Below are 13,542 nucleotides of genomic sequence, written 5' to 3'. Positions count from 1 at the left end.
AGGGACTTCTTGCATCTTATGCTCAACTCTACCTTCTGGAAGAGCCTTCATGGTTTCGGAGTCTGAGAAAATGGCTCGATCAGTGAATCATTTTTCTACTAACTCTTCACTGATATTTGCCTTGAAAATATCTAGTCCTAGTTGTTGTAAGGAAATGCATCCCTGAAGGAGCCTGTCTCAAAATCAGTTGCTGGAATCAGTACAGTTATCTCAGGATAATCTGGGAGATATAACCTATTCCCTGAAAAAAATCTTTATCCTGTCCCAAGAGGATCTTGGAGCAGGAGAGAATCAGAACTAGTACAGCAGCTGAGTGATTGGCTTTGTAAATATCTAACAAAACCAAAATAAAACGAAAACCCCAAACAAACCAACCAACCAAAGCAAACCAAACCAAAAACTCTCTGAGATCACTAATGGCATACCAATACTAATCGTTCATGCTAGGCATACCTGATAAGTTTGAGAAGAAAGCTAACATCATGAATCAGTCACAGGTGAGAGCTGATGACTGAGAAATGACAAATAGACTGAGCATTGACTCTGCTGGTCCGTGCAAGGATGGAGATGTTAATGTCTCATGTAAAAACAACATGGAGCCGTATGAGAGGATGCAGAAAGCAGAATGATGTGGTCAAAGGAAAAGCCTGAGAAAATGATCTTTTCAGCACAATTGTAAATGGATTTGAGCATGGCTTGGCTGTTTTTGTCAAGATTTGAGAAAAGGATGTTGCAGTGATCAAAATGAGAGATGGGAGTCTAGACATGCTTGCAAATTCCACTTTAAGCACGTAGACAGAGGGGCCTGTGTAGAAGAGAATTCTGAATTTATGGGCCTGTGTGGTGGACAGGCTGCGGATATAGTCCACAGTGACTGGGAAGAATGGGAGAAAACAGCTCTTTCTCTCCACATTAAGCTCTCTAGGTATTTTACATCTGCAGTGAAATGTGTGAGAGAGATTTTACATTGGACAGAGATGGTCTTGTAATGGGGGGATGCATAAGACATCTGAGATCTTGTAGCTCAGCCATGAAGGGATGCTGTTGGGTGGCTGCAAAAAATGCAGTGCTGTAAATAAAGGAACTCTCAATTGTTTTGTATTTCCTATAACCATCATAAAGAGGAGTTTTGCCATTACAACCAGCTAAAATAAGGATAAGATGACAGGATTGCTATGGGAATTTAGTATTAACAGTTAAAAGAATGAAACTTCATTGTGTTAGAGGTGATGTATGAAATTCTTCAGTGCCTTCCAGGAATGCCATTTCAAGGGAGGGGTGTAGAGCAGGGCGAAGAGCGAGGCCTAACTTGCTATGTGCCTCTTGTTTGGAGTGGAGATTAGTATTTATGACATTTTCTCTCTAATTTCAGTGAAAGAGGGGGGGCTCAGAGAGGCATACTTGGAAGTCTTGTGGGAGAGAGCTCACCTTCAGGCATGCAGAGGAGCCTCTGCTTTCTCATGTGGAGCAGCTGTGAATCTGATCTTCACAATTGTGCTTATGACTCACATTCTCTGTTTGCTGCTCTTTTCCCCATTCCCCTTACACTTCCATGGAGTCTTTGTTACTGTTTTTATTTTCTATTTATTTTCCTAAGCTCAATTCTTCTGTAGTATCTCTGTGCCATTTTCTGTCTATTATGAGATTGTTCAACTTTCCTCTTTCTTGGTTCCTCATTCACCTCAATGTTCCTATTGCTCCCTCAGCAATTGAACAGTGTAACAGGTTCAGAGCAGAGCAAAGCCTTTTCTGCCTTTTTATCAACAGAGAGGGTGACTTCTGCCCTTTTAGGCAGTTGACATATGCAAGGAAATACTTCTGCGGGGCAGGACTTCTCCCCTCCTTCACTCCTCTCAGTTCCATGAACCTCTCCCATCCCTCCTTCCTTAGTTTCATAGCAGTAGCTCAAATGGGCCTGGAAGTAAAAGGACTGCTCCTGCAGCTCTTGGATCTTCTTTTCATTTCTTTATTTCTTAATTTAATTTATTTATTTCATGCTAAATGTGAAACATAACCCTTCCTGTCATGGCCTGCCCTCCTGACTGATGAAAATGCTCTTGGCCCACAATACACCTCCTTTGACAGAAAGTCCTCCGTGCAGTTAAGGTACCTTTGATCTGCTCACCTTCTCTGGTGGATTTTGCAAGGAATTTGCTTACCAAGGCTGGGCTTTCCCAAGCACTCTCATAGTTCCAATGATAAAAGGTTTTTATATACTGCAGAGTGGTGCTGAGGTGATCCAGTTGTACTTAGTTCACATTAATCACACCATTTTACTCCAAACAATATAGCTCTGATTTAAACCAATTAAGCTACTGATGTTTAGACAAAGAGATTAATATGGCTCAGAACAACATAACCTTCATTCACAGAAATGTCTTAAGATAATGAACTTTATTCAGTGGGCTGGATTTATAGAAAGGTGTGTTTTGGAATTAGACATCTAATTGTACATCCTCAACCAACAGGACAATAAACTTGTGCAGGCAGAGAAGTTTCATCTGCATACACGATGACGTAAAGAAGGAATTATCTCACTTTAGAGCTGATGCTTGAGAATATACAGGGAATTAAAGATAGAATCCACAAAATGAGGAGATGACTAGACTAATAAGCAAAAGAGAAAAAACTAAACAACTTTGCTTGTATTTAAAAATACATTTTCTCCATGCGTCATGCTGACTTAAAAAAAAAGAAAATCTTCCTCTAATTTCTCAAGTTATACTAAAGACATCGTTTATATTTGGAATTTCTAACTTGCAGTACAGCCTCACCATAACAAATTCCTGAACTGTCTGTATCTCTAGGATACCATTTTTAGTTTAGGGAACATATGAACAAGATGAAATTATTTATAATATTTATACATAATATACTTATGATGCCTGACAAAAATTGATATTAGATCAGCTATGAATTTGTAATTAATTAGAATTTCAGTTAATTTTTGAGTTAATTAGATATAAGTTAGATATTAATACATTAGGTGTTAGATTTGTGTTCAAATTCAGCTCAAAGAGCCAAAGGGTTCAGAATAAGATCTGTTTTCGACGGAGTGTCATACAGCGTTAGGTCATTATTATTTGGAATGATCCTGATTACCTCAGAAATTCCCTTTAAAATCAAACACCTCAGCCCATAGGACCTACTGTGGTCAACAGGCACAGAAATTGAAAGGCCACTGTGTACCAGTATCTAAGTCCCTGGAAAGGGAGAAAAAATGGAGGAAATTGCACCTACTCAAGCTTCAAGAAAAGGAAAAAAATTCTGGGTATTCTTACCAGTTTGAGTTATTCAAGAAAGCTATATCAATCAGACATCTGTAAATGAAAATTCACCTTAGATATATATTGTCTAGTGTGTTTGTCTCTTGTCATAGCCAGTCTGTGTTGATTCACAACAAGGCAGTTCTCTCCTGCTGCTGAGCACTTGTGCATTTAGAAGAAATACATCTTTCCTGACCAACCAAAGCCCTGAAGTTTGGGTTTTGATATTACTGCTTGTCTGAATGCAGAATTTGTAGCAGTTTAATAGAACTCCTCTATGGATCATGCAGTTGTAACACTCGAAACAAAAGTCACTGACTGCATTCCTGTCTGCATCCCTGCTGGGGTCTAAGATCCAGACCACGCACTTTGCTCAGCAATGGTTGTTTCCACTTGAAACTTCCAAGTAGGTCAAACAAAACATTTTCTTCCCATCAGGGCCTGAAGGACTCTTCCCCCAGGACTACCCCATGCTTCCCTTGGCCCAGGACACCATATAAGCCCCCTGGGGCCAGAAGCCCCTTACCCAGCTCCCCACAGCCGTGTCCTGTCCCAGTTATGGCTCCCACCAAGCCAGTTGAGGGCCACATTCCAACCCAGATTTAGTCTGTCCCTGGGGAGATGCCAAATACTGGGTGCTGGTGCTATCCTCTGTGCCCCCTTGGCTGCCCTGCTCCTGCCTGAGGCAGTGGGATGGGTCCCTCAGCTCCAGGCTCCATGATCTGAGGGATCAGTGGGCTCTTGCTCTGCCTCACATACCCTCCACTTTTGAGGCACTTTCTGTTTTGAAAGAAGTGATAAAATATACAATCAGTACTTTGTCTTATGGTAAGATCCCACTGAGGGCTTTGTTCCATCTGTCCCCTTGTGATGGGGATATTCCTCATTTCAGGATTTCCATGGCTCACATGGAAGACATTCAGAAACCATTTTCATCTTTCCCACATCAATAGGCTGTGGCTTCAGTGGGTGAAGTGTCCACATGGTCAAAGGCAGGGTGGGAAGGATGGCATTGTAAGATTTGAAATTGGGTCCTAGCCCCAGTTTTTTAACCTCTTTGTTTAAATCCTTCTCTTGCCTCTAGAATCAGACAGAGATCACCAAACTGGCACCTTCTATCCTGCCCTCTGGTGCCACTGCACCCAGAAAATACATGTTCCTCTCCTTGCCTCTACTTCTTACTATAAAAAGATGTTCTGCTTTACTGCATACTGAATACTTCCTCTCCAGTGTTTTGGCACCCAACCACTTCTCACCCAGTGACCTTGGAAAGAAATACCAGCTCAAGAAGTTGACTGTAACCTATAATTTGTGATTACATAACCAATGTAAGTAGCAAATGTCCATAGTTTGATACACATCAACAAATACCTTGTGTTGTGGTTGTTCTACTCCTTGGAATACCACTTCCTAAATTAGTTTTGGGCAGATTTCTTCTCTAAGGGCTTTTCTTTTTCCACAGTTCCCATGAAAAAGGCTCTCTGCCATGTAGTACCCAGCAGTCCAGGCTGGGACAGATTGTGCCAGCATGAAATTTGTTTAAGTACTTGTCATCTGAATTGTAGGAACTGCTTACAGAACAACTTAGTGAGGGCAGAAAAAGAAATTTTGAGCCATATTTGCATTTGTCCATGCTTAGACATTGGCAGCTTTGTCTTGTTTTGGTTGTACTTCTGTGACTTAGTGGGAACCGTCTCATTATCATTGTATCTTTTGGATCCACTGAGAACTCTTGAATTCCTCACAGAGTGCTGATCAGTGAGTTTTACACATAGTTCTCTCCATTATACTTCAGGTGCTTGGTGAAGGTGCTGTTCACCACCAGGACTAAGTGATAGTCAGTCTGGTCAATAGCAATCCTTTGCTTTAGAAATGAAAATGTGGATTTTTGCACATCAGAGGTATTTATTCACTCAGTACTTAGAGTGAAGAGTCCTGTGAATGTCCACATGTTTTGCAAATGAGCTGTAAGTTGGTAAATTTGAATCTGATTTGTGTCTAATGAGTTTAACTCAAGGGAAAACTAAGTATGCTTGAACCTGGTGCTTGAACCAGGTATAAGAATGTATACAGCTGGATTCAGTATAAAAATAGTATGAATCCATTTTACATTGCATGTAGAAGTTTTCGCCCAACTTTATGCAAAATAACTTTTTATTATAATACAGTTCTATGCAGTTTACTCTGTAATAGTGTTTTCAGAGGTAATGGAGGTCATGTTTGCTCCTCATGAATATTAAATATCCCAGGATTATTTTCATAACCATATAGATTCATAGCATGCCCTTGAGCACAGCTATCTTTCCACCAGGACTGGGTAGTTCCTCAAGCCTGTGCAATCAAATGAGTGTCTATAAGTTGAGACAAAGATTTAAAAACAGTCAAATTAGAGGCATAATATTTGTACAAGAGTACATTTGAAGAGTGAAAAATCCATTACAAAAACAGTTGCACAGCATAAATCTCTTAGATTCAGAGTCCTCTCTCCCTACTATGTCTATGCAGAGGAGTTCTGTATCCTTGGACACATCCCTGCTCATGAACAGGTCATGGAACTATATCACACAATTCCTTCTTCTCCTCTCACATTCCCAGGAAGGATTATCTGTGCCTCTGCAGACTGTACTGGCATATTTTCCCATTCCTTTTGGCTTCATTCTGGGATTGCTTTCCAAAGAAGCTGGGCTAACAGGGAGCCCCATTCTTTGAGCTGGCTAAAATTTTGACTGTATAAGCAAATATGCTTGAGATCACACTATAGGAAAGGAAAATGGGCTCCCTTTCTTCTATTCTACAGGCACTCACAAAAAAGTGAGTGTGTGGCATCTCTTCTTTAAACCTGTGTTTCTATAGTAATTTTTGCTGTTCTTGTTGTAGTGCAGTTTAAGAAGAGAAACACACGAATTGGGTCTAGACTGGACTGGTTCTAAAGCCATGGGCTGAGGAATTCTGAGGATACTTTTACATGTAAATCTTAAGACTCTTCTGGTTCAGATCAAAGTTATTTCTTAGTGAACAGGACAGTTGGGCAAAATGCAGAATTGTTTTCACTGTAGCTGAAAAAGAAAACTTTTCTGCAGAATGATTTCTTTGTAAATTCTGTAGAGACCTGTTTGCTACTGGAGTAGACAGGCTGCAGGATCCATCTACAATACATTCACAAGTATTGTATTTATGAGTATTTGTGAATGTGTCTTAGATATTGTCATGGTTTTGGCTGAGAAAGAGTTAATTTTCTTCCTAGTAGCAGGTACAGTGCTGTGGTTTGGATTTGGGGTGAGAATAATGTTGATAACATGTTTTAGTCACTGCTGATCAGCGCTGTTGTTACCTCAACACATGTTTTCCTGCTTTTACTCTTCTGATCCTCTCTCCCATCCCAGCTGGAGGGAGGGAGTGAGGGGCCGTGTGGTGCTTAGTTGCAGACTGGGGTTAAACTTGTCACTCTTATCTTGGGTGGCACCTTCATCACACCTCTGCATCTCAGGAGATTTTGCAAAACTGACCTAACAGCATCTTTTATGAAGTATGCATATATTTCTCTCATCTCCTCTCTGCCAACTGAATGTAGGAGTTGCAATATATTAGTATGCATTTAGTTTGTATACAATCAGCTGCCTATGAACATATATATATACAGAAAGTATTTGGTAGCTTTGTGACCTTGAGATATGAGCCATTCCTCATTGACTAGCCTAAGAATACACATCCTGGTATGTTTTATTCATAACCCTATATGTGTGTGTAAATATACACATATATGCAAGTAAATATTCATTTTGTACATATTACACATAATGAGTGTGATTTATAATTTGAAAAATGAAAGCTAGCGGGAAAAATTCTTACTAGTGACTACTATTTTCTCCTTTGATACCTTTCCAAATTGATGTTTCCATCTCATTGTTTTTGTATTTGTTTTTAACTTTATCTAAAAGATTTTAAAATGGGGTATTATTTAACAAAGAGGAAAACTTTACCACTTTCTCATGTAAAGCTAATGTGACAATAAAACTGTCAACAAGGAGGCAAGATCCATCTCACAAAAATCTTGAAACCTCTAAGTGGAATTTGCATAAAATAGTTCTGGTATTATTATTCACTGTTCTTTCAGTGACAGATATGTCAAGGCCTTAAAACCTAAAAGAACAATTATGCTATTGTATCTCTCAGAGGATTCAAGGGGTGTGTCTTTGGTGAAAAAGTGCTATTAGAGCTTTGTAAAGCAGTAAAAAGACAGCCCAAGGGGCTCTTTAGCTAGTCATTTTAAAAAGAATGCCTGGGCTTTAAGTGTCTTAAAGTACATTTATTCAACTCTTACTTTGTGCTTTAAAAAAACTGCTAATAATTAATGGCTGTAACATTTTTTTAACATTTGCATTAGCTATAAATAAAAACTCTTGATAAAGCCTTTATTGATTAACTTAAACTGTGATTTTCTCATGAATGTTTCTGTATTTCTGTCAAGCATATTGCAAAGAATTATATATAAGCTTTTTGGTTAAGCTAATATTGAGGAAATCATTGAACAATTATAGACCAAAACAGGAACTAATCAGTAAATCCATTACTTGAACAAGCTAGCTTAACATAACATGTCTGACATTAAAAATGAGGGATTGATAAGTAAAGTATCATTACAGCTGGATATGCCATAGAAATCAGCAATCCAAATGTAATTTTATATTAAGCATGTTCTTGATTTTAGCTTTAGACTTGTTGGATTTGGTGTAAAAATATATATATTTTGAAGTTCTCAGTAGAGAACAAGTTGAAACAAGCCTGTAAAGTATAAAATCACTAAGCGAAGAAAGAACATGTAAAATAAGTACAAAAAATGGATCAGACTTGAGAATATGGAGCAAAGAAACATCAAAAAGAATTTAAATAGGGAAAATCGAGACCCGAATTAACAAAATTTAATTGTTGTCGACACTAGCCAGCTAATAAATGTATTTTAGAGTGAGACCAAAAATAGCATGAAATTAATTTATTTCATACCCCTCACTGTAGAACAGTGTAATTATGAACTTGGCAGCCAGGTGCTAGATTGGCCAGAGACCAGGTTAATATACAATATTTGATTATAAAATGATTCATTATAAATATGGCAGGTCTATCTCTTTCTTATCAGGATTGTCATATATCAATATAAAGTAAATGAGGAAAAAGTGCTGGCCTTAGCCAGCTATTTTTTGTTATAAAAGCATACATTTCTGTACATAGAGTACATTGAGGTGCTATTCAGTTCCCATAGTAATAGTCTCTTTACAAGTACTGGTGGCATGTGGAAACTCTTAGAGCAGTCTGTTTAATACAGAGAAAACAAGTTAGCATATTGTAAATTTTACAACAGACAGAATATAGAAACTTCCATTAAAACTCTTATAAATAGCATTGCAAGTCAGTAACTTAATCGTAATATTCTTTAGATATTCTATACACTAACTGTAGAAAATACCATAAAAGCAGAGTAATGCTAGCTATTTGGAAAAATTAAGCTCTAAAATTTTTAATGGTGACCACTCTAAAAGTGTGTGAGTGGTTAGAAAGGCTGATGAAATACATATAAGGCCCATATAATTTCGACTTTGTCATGACAATATTTAGGCAAAATCAGTAGTAGTCAATTTCTGAATCTGAATATTAGTCTAATTTTTATGCAATATTCACTTAGTGCTAGAGTACCTGTTCTAATTGAACTCATGAGGAACATTGCAGAATGTAGTATGAAGTTATGTGTGACTTGGGTTTTGCACTGTGTGGTTCACCTTGCATGTATATGGCTGGAAGTTTTGCGATCATACAGACATATAGAACCAGGGTTTTTGTTTTGTGATTTTGGTCCCATGTTTTCTGTATGTGTGCAAATGCATATTTGTGCATAGGTAAGTATAGCTATGCTTCGGTATTAGAACTTAATTTATTGCAACATTCTGATGCTGGCTCTTAAGCCAACATGCATTTTATCATACTATTAGATGATTTAGGATTCTGCAAATATATATTATGAAAGTGTGGATGGATAGCACTTTATAAACATAAGACTTATCTGCCCTTGAATTTTAGGATTGTCATTGACTTTGCATGAGAAATTTTCCCTAGCTTTCCTCAATGTACAGTGGTGTTGTCCTTTAAAGATTAGGATTTATAAAGCAGAACATAATTGTCAGATTTTAAAATACAGTTGGGCTTTCTTTCCAGCTGCATTCTTTGTTAAAAGCTGCTTAAATTCCCATATATTTAATGATGTCTTTTTTAATGACTTTTTCTGATTTAAGCCCTTTCTCCATAATTTAATTTTTCTTCTCCTTTTCTTTTTGTCCCCAGCTAATGTAAGAGCTTTCTGACAGGACCATATTTAATTAAGGAAACAGACCAAATTCTGCCCGCACTTAAAACCCATTCAGCTTCAAATTTGAGGGGCAATGTGAGGATGGAGTCCAAGCTGGCATTTGTCCTGGCTGATAGATTTTGTAAAGTTGCAGGCAACAAGCTTGGTCAGAATGGGGCAGTGGTCAAGAACACTCTGCAAATTAGCTCTGCAAATCCTCAGTGAGCAGGAAGGAGGGGAAGAACCTGCATCTTTTGCTCTGAATGCTTTAGGCAAAAGTAATCTCTCAATCTCAATTCCCACCCCAGCATTTTTACCAGCCTTCACTGCACTTTTTCCATGTGGGCATTTCATTAGAAGAATGTACTGACAAGGAATTTAAAAGAAAAATAGGGCACTGGCCTTGCTATTTGGCTAAAAAAAAGGTAGCAAGGAAGAGACCATTATTAGTTTGACAGAGAAATAGGGAGTCAGCTGTCAAACCTGGAATTGCTGCCAGTGGTGGGGAGGAGGTTCAATAAGGGCCAACTTGAATAAATAAGGAGAGCAAAGCTCTGAAATAGGAAGAAGGAGCTTAAATGTCATAATCAGGGGATTGATGAATTCAAGGTGTGGGAAAGATACATCAGGTTAGACTGAAAGGCAAGGCAGATGTTCCTTAGTTGTAGAGGATTGTGGAGAGAAGGTGGTGATATGAATATATGGGAGGCTAGAAAAGAAGAGCTGTAGTGGACAAGATATTTAGAGTAAAAGGAAACAAAGGCCTGGGCAGGTGTTTCAGAGATACGGTCAGAAAAAAAACACCTGACCATTAAAGACACAGGAAAGGGCTGAATTTCGATACAGGCTTCTTACAGGGGAAAAAACTGAAAGCTAAGAAACCAAAGGACCTATTGAGCTGTGGGCCTGACCAAGAGAAAAGGTGATGATTTTATTATACACAGTGAACGATGTCAGCGTGAGAGGCACTCATAATAGCATTTCTGAAATGTGACAGTGCTAATGGGTTTGCAGCCGTGTGACTCAGAGAAGTTGGCCCATTTTTTTTTTTCTGAAAGAAGATGGACTTATCTAAATGACAGAAATAGCTATTGTCCCAGATGTACCATCGTTGCTCCCACAGAATTCTTTAGGAATGATTCTTTCAGGCACAGTATTTCTATTCTCTGGAAGAAGTCTTCCATTCTCTAAAAGTCTCTAGAAGTCAACGCACATCCTTTGAATGGGTACATGTAAGTACAGAATTCTCCCCTATGTGTGTCAATAGGTTTGTTTGCTTTACCAATAATATGCTTGCCATTTGTTAAAACCTTTTGTGTTACTAATAGACACACATATGGCAGACACCTCTCTCAGCCCCTCAATATCCAGTCCTCTTAAAAATGAAAGGAAGACTGTGAGAAATATTAATTTATATTCAGACTACTGTTTAGATTACTACAGTATGAGACATTGGTTTGTATCTCGTAGCACCTTGATGCAAGTGAGGTATTTATGTTGGTACAGAAAGTGTATTAAATACTAAAGATGTGTGTCAGCTTACTAGTTCTGGAGCTTTGGGGACAGGGACTATGCCTTACTGTATATAATGAACACCACCAAGTACAAGAGGGTCTTGACCTGCTGGTCCTCCAGGAGCTGCTCCAACAATAATAGTAGCTGGGAAACAGTCTGTCACTGTAACACATTGCTGTTACTGTTGTAGTTTAAAGTGAAATCAAAGGATCAGCTTGACAGTACTACAAGTCCTGGTCTTTGGTGGTAGATATTGTCCTCATTACAGTGAGTTCAGTAAAAGATACTCTGACCCTGGCAGTTGCTGAAAACCCCAAATTCTAATGAATGCAGGTGTGCTCCAGGTGGTTGGCATCCTTCACCATCAACCCCTATTTAAATATATTTATGCACACGTGCCCCTACTATATACTGGGAACAAAACTTGATCATTTGTTCATCTGTGAGAAACAATCTGTGGGGAACTTGAACTCTGTGATGACACCATCACTCTCAAGATAGGCAATGGCTAAACAATAATACCAAAGTGAAACTGAGAATGTTGTGGCACACTAAATGTTGTGCTTTGCTTCTCTATGCAACCTTCTGTTCTACCCCTCATGGAATAGATCTGCTTTATATTGCATGTCTTGGGCTTACTATGCCTCTCTTTAGATGTTCTTTACAGAATTGGGCAGCGCCACCTGATTGTGTTTGGTTAATATGGGAGCTGGAGCTGCTCTCCACAATCCACCTGAGAGCACTTCTCTTTCTCCCACCAAAAGGAGAGAGCAGAACAGTGCTGCCCTGCTTAGGGGCTCAGCTGTGGGTCTAAGAGCAATTTGTGCTGCTGATGCCTTGTTGGAACTACCTAAAAACACAGGCTAGACAAAACTAAGAGAATAAAAAGTGGTTATATTTATTGAAGGGCCTTCAGGTACATTTTGGGCAGATGAAGCCCTCCCAGGGGCTACACCCAAAAACAGATGACAGGTCACGGGTTTTCATACTTTTAGAAGTTTGGTCCATTTGCATATTGGGGGTTAATCCTCCAATTACAGCTTCAGGTAATGAAGTCATTTACTCCAAGTTTGCTCCCCACCAACTCACTTTTGTTTACGTTTCTCAGGGTCTGAGACAGGTGTCCTTGGTTTCCAGGCAAAGAGAGAAATTGCTTTGTCTGACCAAAATGGGAGAACAGTAGCTAACAGTCTATATGGAGCTTAGAGTTATATACTAAAGAATTACAAGATTGCAGATATATGGAAAATACAGAAGCTAAAATCCTAAGGCATCACGGCATTAGCAGTACTGCAGGAAAACCCCGGAACTGGTGCTAACTCCCAAATAAAGTTCAAAAGGAAAGTGAGAAGTTAATGAAATGAGAACAGCCCCCAAAATCTACCTTCTTTTAATCCAAGTCCTTGCCCAAGAGGTTTAGTAACATGTCTTAAACTTGGTGGTATCTTAATACTTTCTGGGCGTCAGTATTTTGAATAATTCAGATGGTGTCACCTGTCATTAATCTATGCCTCCTCTGCCAGTCAGGGTTCTGACATTGTCTGTGGGTGGGATCCAGTACCTGAAAAGTTTCATTGTATTCCCTGCTGTTTCACATCTGAAGAAGGGCTTGCATGCCTGAAAGCTCATCTGTTCTTTTCTGACTAAGCCAATTGGTTTAATAAATTCTATTACCTCTCTGTACTAACCCTGCCTCTAGTCCATCGCTCATTGCACTGTGCTTTTTCCTCAATTACCCTTAAATGCAACTCCTTCGTCTTCAGTGTTATACTTTTTTCCTCTTTTCCTATATTCCCCTTTATCATCCCTCTATGTATATTTATTTCCCATATCTGTTGCCCTGTTTCATTTTAAAAGACAGAACACAAAACACATTTAAAAATTACACTTCTGACTATGCAGCTTATACTCTCTTGGCCTGAGTTGCCTTTCACACCTATAAGGCTTTGTCTTTCCCGATCCATTAATCTTTGCTTTTGAAGGCCTCAGCATTCTCCTAGTAGCAGCTGTTTTGATGAAAAGCAGCATTGCAGGACAGACTCTAAAGAAAAGCTAGTTAGAATAAGATTTGTCTTGACAAAAATGCCAGTCAGAAAAAGTTTGACCTGACAGTATTTTCATCTAACAATTTGGAGGGAAAAGTACTTTTAAAATTTTAAAAGAACAAAAATCATTTGGGAAGGTAAATATTGAAGTATATTTTATTTTTTTATCTCAGTCATTCAAAGAACATTTCATTACTAACCGAGTCCACAGTGACTTCTCTCTTCTACTGTTCCAATGCACTATGCAAACACTTAACTAAAAAGCATTTTTCATCTGGACTGAAGATAGGAGTATGCAACAATTCTTATAATCGGATACCATTCTGTAATTATCAAAATAAAAATTAGAAGTTAAGTTTACATTTGAAATTACAAAAAAGCA

Source organism: Corvus moneduloides, chromosome 6 (genome assembly GCF_009650955.1).
Source record: "Corvus moneduloides isolate bCorMon1 chromosome 6, bCorMon1.pri, whole genome shotgun sequence".
Taxonomy (NCBI): domain Eukaryota; kingdom Metazoa; phylum Chordata; class Aves; order Passeriformes; family Corvidae; genus Corvus; species Corvus moneduloides.
Note: the sequence above shows the minus strand (reverse complement) of the source record.